We start from the raw sequence: 6485 nt of genomic DNA, 5'->3' as shown, positions 1-6485 counted from the left end.
ATCATCCAAAATGAGGTAACCCAGTCACAAAAGAACACACATGGTATGCACTCACTGATTAGTGGATATTAGCCCCAAAGCCCACAATGCTCATAATACAACCCACAGAAAATCAGAAGGAAGACCAGGGTGTGGATATTCCAGTTCTGCAAAGAGGGGGGAAAGGATGATTGTGGGGGAACATTGCAGAGGGGAAGGGGGAACAGGGAGGTGGAAAGAAGGGAATGGAAATAAGGGTGGCAGAATCAGATCTGGAGGAGATGTGAAAGAGGTACCGAGGGCCAGGAAATCCAACAAAAATATGTAGCAGGGGGGTGAGGAACTGGGGATAGCCACTGGAGGGTCCCAGACACCAGGGAAATGTGAGGCTCCCAGGACCCAACAGGGATGATTTTAGCTGAAATGCACAATGAAGGGGGAGATAAATCTGTAGAGACCGCATCCAGCAGATAAGTGTGGTTGAGGGATGAGGACACACACCCATCTCAAAAATTTTAACCCAGAAATGTTCCTGTTTAAAGGAAGAACAGGGACAAAAAACAAAGTTAGAAGGAAAGAAGGAAAGAAAGAAAGAAAGAAAGAGAGAGAGAGAGAGAGAGAGAGAGAGAGAGAGAAAGAAATAAAGAAATAAAGAAATAAAGAAAGAAAGAAAGAAAGAAAGAAAGAAAGAAAGAAAGAAAGAAAGAAAGAAAGAAAGAAATGCAACAGAGATTGAAGGAAGGCTCAACCAGGGACTGCCCCACCTTGGGATCCATCATGTCTGCAGACACCTAACCCAACACTGTTGCTATGATCAAAAGTCGCTTGCTGACAGGAACCTAGTGAGGTGGGTCCTGAGGAAGTCTGGCCAGCAACTGATCAATGCAGATGTGGATACTTGGAACCTCCATCACACTGAGCTCAGGGAACCTAGTTGGGGAAACTAGTGGAGGGGTAACAGGGAAGTGGGATATCATTTAAGATGTAAATGAATGGAATGACTATTTTAAAAAAACACAAGAAAAGAAGCAAGAACCTGGGAGAGCAGAGCCCTGCATCTCAACTGAGCAGCACAGTGGACCTGGCCCTGACAACATGGGTGTGAGTGAACTAGCTATGAGGCCATGAGATCAGGAGAGATGCCCTTGCTCCTTGTCAGCTGATGCATTCGGGTGAGCAGTGCTGGAGAGCTCACCCTGGTGGTGTGGGTGCTGGAGAGCTGGTGGGCTAACCAACTCAGCTACCTCCCAGGCCCAGACTCAACTTTGAGTCGGCCCAATCCAATGTCTGTGTCATCTATGAACTGCTGGAGTGCAAGAAAGGATCATTCTTGCAGATCTGGAGATGCAGGATGTCTACAATACAGGGTACTAACAGGATATCTGAGAAGATTTCTGGTGAGGATCCAGTATTGACAATGTAGCAGAAGCCAGAGGCCTTGAACCATACCAAAAACTCATCGCCATGAACATTTGCAAGTAAAGCTGTGTGGACAAAGTGAACACTGTGGGACATACTATGTCACAACACAGCTTCCATAAGGGGAGCTGATGGGGGGGCATCAGATGGGGGAGGGGAGCGGTTGGGGGCTTACGGACAGGAGACTGGGAAAGGGAATAACATTTGAAATGTAAATAAAGAAACATATCTAATGAAAAGTAAAATTCCAAAAAAGTTTTAAAAAATGTCTTGTTTAATTTTTAATTATTTTTATTATTTTCTTTAGGAGGGAGTTGCAAGTGTGACTGGGACAGGAAATTGAGTGGGACTAGGGTACATGATGTGAAATTCAAAAAGTATTAATAAAAGTGTTGAAAATCAAGATTTTTGCACCCTTAGGTTAAAAAAGAATAAAATTGAAAGATAAAAACAAGATATCCCAGAATTACATGTCCCAATGAAGACATGATGTGGTTGTATTAATGTTTTATATTCAAAAAATAAAATGAAGGAAGAAAAAACAACTTTAGGCAAGGCAGGAAGCATGAGGGGTAGGTGGGATGAAGGGGTGAAATAAGGCGTTTAGCAAAGTTAGTGGGATTCTCAGGTAAGCACGTTACAACAAAGTGAAGAAATCTTTGCCTGGGTCTTAAATATACTTAATAGAGGTCTAATTCCTTAGTTTGGTGGATACAGCAGTCTTCTAAGTCAATGTATGCAAGAATATCACCTAATAGTTAAAAAGATGTCGGGTCAGATACAGAAAGTGAACACTAAATGGACATTAAGGGTTTGCACCACTGTTCATCATAATCTTAGCTACATGCCAGCAACAATTCATAATTAAACATGTCTAATAATTCTACCAGTCTTGTATAGCTTTCAACAAATGTGAAGATTTGAACCAGTAGCAGGCACGTTGTTGTCTGAACGTTGTCTCCCTCTTACTTGGTGCTGACTATCCCTGAGGCTCAACTACATCCTACATCCTACACTGTTTCTTTTTAGTTTCTTAATAGACATAAGCACTAATCACTCACATGGTAACTGTCCTGACTTTACCTTCTTGTGTGATGTGGTGGGGTTATTTCCTCCAAGCTTAACATGAGCGAGACAGCGGTGACCAGGTCTGCAGCAATGGAAATCACCAGATGCACTTGGCTCGGTGCACTGGTGCCGACCCATAAGGAGGGAGAAGTTTCCCTGGGACTTTGCAGTAATGAGATCATCATGAGTATTTGTGGGGAAATCTCAGCAGTGTATTTGCATTTGTGTCCCCTATGTTCCCACGATAAGTTACACCAATTAACTTAAAGGAGCCTCCAGCTCAGCCAGCACGGGGGCTTTTCTTCGGTCTGTTGGTTTTCTACCTCTCCAATGTAAATCGTTTCATTTAAAAATTACAGGAAAAAAAACATGTAAAAATTGGCTTCGTTTTCCGTATAGATGTATTTCGTGTTGAAATAGAGGCCTGGATCATAACCCTGAAAGACAGTGAAATAATGATATAAAGGTTGAGCTTCTGGGAAAAAAATGGCAATTCTCAATGTCTAAAATCCTACAGAATAAAAAGTCTGAAAAGAACGTTTTGGGAAAGTAATTTAATTATAGAATTTATTTGCATTTTTATATGTTTATTGGAGAAACGTTAAAACAGGTCACAAACTTTTGTGGGTTCTGAGATGCTGGTTCAACGATGTTCACTGAGCCTGGATTTCTGGTGCTCAGAGTGGGGTTAGAGTTTTAGGAATAAAATAGGAGGAATAAGGAAAGGAAGAAAAAGTAGAGAATGGGGAGGAAAGCAGGAGGTGAAGGAGAAGGGAGAAGAGGAGGAAAATGATGACAAAGATAGATGCGAAAATGTCCACTTCAGGCAAAATATTCTATCATCAGCCACATACAGCGGGTCTCTGAAAGAAGAAAACCGCAGGCCCACCAGACACAGGGTTTCTGTGTCTTAGGGGTTTCCAGGACAAATGGTGATCTTTGCACATTGAGCAACATGTCTTGGCTTACCTTGTACTACAGTGCATACATGAACTAGGCTAAAGTCACAGAGACATTAGAACAGGAATGATCTTTGGGTGACCACTATTGTCGTGTGTTTTATACCTGGTCCCTGTATTTTTGAAAACAACTCTGAGACTCTAAATATATTTACAAATACCTAGACCGCATAGAGAGGCATGCTGCTCGACTGGCTTATGAGTTAATAGTTCGCTGATTCTAATGTGAGCTCTGCCACGGGCCTGGTCACTTCTGCTCAGGTCCCATATGTCTATCCTCTTGTGGTTTTCCAGGGCAAATCCTCCCATGTTTCTTTCTATCCTAGCATCTTTCCTTCCTACCAGAACCACCACCTTCTATTTCCTGCATTAGCTATAGGCTAATCAGCCTTATTTGACAGGTGAAGCATCCATACAGATCTAGGATACTCCTTCTATAGGCCAGAGTCAAAATGCATTGAACCCTGCATTCAAGGGGTTTGTGCTTGTTAACCTGTCCTGCCTCTCTAGCTGCCTTTTTGTCTTAGGTCCTAAAGAACCTGGGTATTCTAGCAGGTGCTACAAATCAGGAAAAATACAAGTAGCTTAAGTTTCAGTTATTTGTACTAAATACCCCAAATTCAATATAGCTTTCTAATTCAGGATAAGATCAATTTCAAAGATTTTTAAAATACAGTGATTCATACACATTGTTCAAATGTGTGATTTACAGTACTAAGTTACAGGAGTTTAAAATATTTCTTTTTATTATCCTTAGGTTTGTCTGTAGGGGATGTGGTCACATAAGTGAAGTGTCTACAAATGCTTGAGGGACTTAGATCAACTGGAACTGGTCTCTTACATGCAGTTGTAAGCCTCCCGAGGGGGTTCTAGGAACTGAGTTTAGTCCTTTGGAGGAGAAGTGATTTTAACCACTGAGCTTTCTCTCTCTTTAATTCTCTTTAAGCCCCAAGGCCATTGGATGCCAACTCTCATACCCAGTGTGACTCTTCTCTATATAGCCCACCTCCCCTCACACGAGGCAACTCTGGGAACACTCTCACAGACACGGCCATGCTAACATGTGTAGCATCCATTCTGCCCATAATCTATGGACACAGTGCATTCTTCAAATTTAACATTATAGACTTCAAGGTCTTTTTAAAATTTACTTAGCAATTGAGGTTTTCATGATTCTAATATTTGTCATTTCATCTGAAAGCAGAATTTGCGGAAGTTTACAGTTTTGGAATTTTGGATTATAGCATTTAGTATTATGATATTTAAGATTATCTTTCACATTTATTGGGGTGGCTGTGAATCAGCATATAACTACTCCAACATAAGGACATTGAGGAGATGAATTAGTTTACAATGTGTTTGCCCATATAAAAACAAAGACCCAAATTCAGTCACCAGTGACCATGTAAAAACTCCAGGCATGGTGATGTTTAACGTCACAGCACAGGGTTCACAAAAGCAGGGAAATCTCTGGGCTCACTGGCCAGTCAACTACTTACTCTAGAAAAGTCAAGTCAATGAATTTTTTCTTAATGACAAGATAGCATCAGCAAAACAATATATACGGTTGACTTCTGGCATTTGCAAACATTATCTTCTTCACACACAAACATGTGTACCAACTTGTCTGCACACGCATGAAAACGCACACACCCCACACATACAAACTTATTAAATAAAATGGAAAAACAATGTCCACAAGCTCCAATGTTTTTAACTAATAAGTGAGAAAACAAGAAAGTAAATTAAATGAGTATCTTTGTTTAATGGAAGACACATGCAATCAAATTACTAAACAGGCACGCACAAAGGCAAAGGAACACTGAAAGAAAGGACCATAGCTTCATATCTCAGGATGGACTAAACTGTGAATGTATCATATTTCCACAACTTCACTTTTCTGTTTGGCGCTAACTTGTCTTCTCAAGATGATTTTAGAAAATAAGAACATACAGAGCTTGTCAGATTCCTGTGGAGAGCATACTGCCTCAGCACCAGCGGCTCTCCCTGCTCATACCTACCAGTGCTATCTGAAGAAAACAGTGTCTGAACTTTCCCTACGCGACAGATATTACTTACCACCAAGTCCTAATCAACTACAAAAGAAAATGGCACTTTGCCTTTAAACTCATCATTGTGTGCAGTGTTAAAAATGATAATAGATATTTTATAAATGTAAAAAGCAGTCTAAACAAGCATATGCCTATTGGGAAGGTTTCTTTCTGACCCTCGTAGGGGATGAAATAAAAAGTTTTTCCTTCTGTCAATGGAGAAAAGGGATCAGAATTCAGCTGTCTTCCCATTGCAAACCCAAAAGAAGCTGGGTGCTCTTTGGTGGGAGGTAAGGCATTGTTAAACACTGAACCGAATGGTGAGACAGTGGTGGGCGCTTTCCCTGTTCATTTGTTAATACTTAAGTTATGACAATTTTTTTCAGATCTCTCCCTCTGAATGCATTATATGTGAAGCTCCCACATTTGTAGTGCCCTATGCATGCAAAAAACAGAGATACATGATACAAAATAGCAAACCTGATAGTTTCTTTCTTGAGATTCCTTTTATTGAATTGAGGAATGTATGGATTGAAAGTTTGAAAGAACAGTGATCAGTGTCCCACAGCTTTCTTGAACATCTCAGAAATCTCACTCATATAATTTGTTTAAAATAATACTTTAATTATTATGAGTCGTGCTTATAATTATGGTCAAAAAGGAAATTGTCTAGAAGCACTGGAAACTGACTGAAGTATTTTTGGAGAAAAAGAAATACACCTAAACCTGTGGTTTGAATCTTGGTTAGTATCTGATAGTAATTCTATCTCTTGTGGTTTGGTTCCAAAAACACAGAAAGCAGTTTAAATTTCAGATTTGGCCTCGAATGGATGCTACATGTACACAGTATTCAAGTTATTCCAAATAAATCCTTTCACTAGAAAAAAATGATAAAAATTTTCCTTCTTATCCAGGGAGTTTAAGAAACATTAAAGTTCATGACGGTAGAGGTAGAAAGACACCTGTTACTTTTACAGATCTATGGTCTGCTCAGTCAGGGTATCAGGTG

This window comes from Rattus norvegicus, chromosome 6 (genome assembly GCF_021556685.1).
Source record: "Rattus norvegicus strain SHRSP/BbbUtx chromosome 6, alternate assembly SHRSP_T2T, whole genome shotgun sequence".
In the NCBI taxonomy this organism is placed as follows: domain Eukaryota; kingdom Metazoa; phylum Chordata; class Mammalia; order Rodentia; family Muridae; genus Rattus; species Rattus norvegicus.
Note: the sequence above shows the minus strand (reverse complement) of the source record.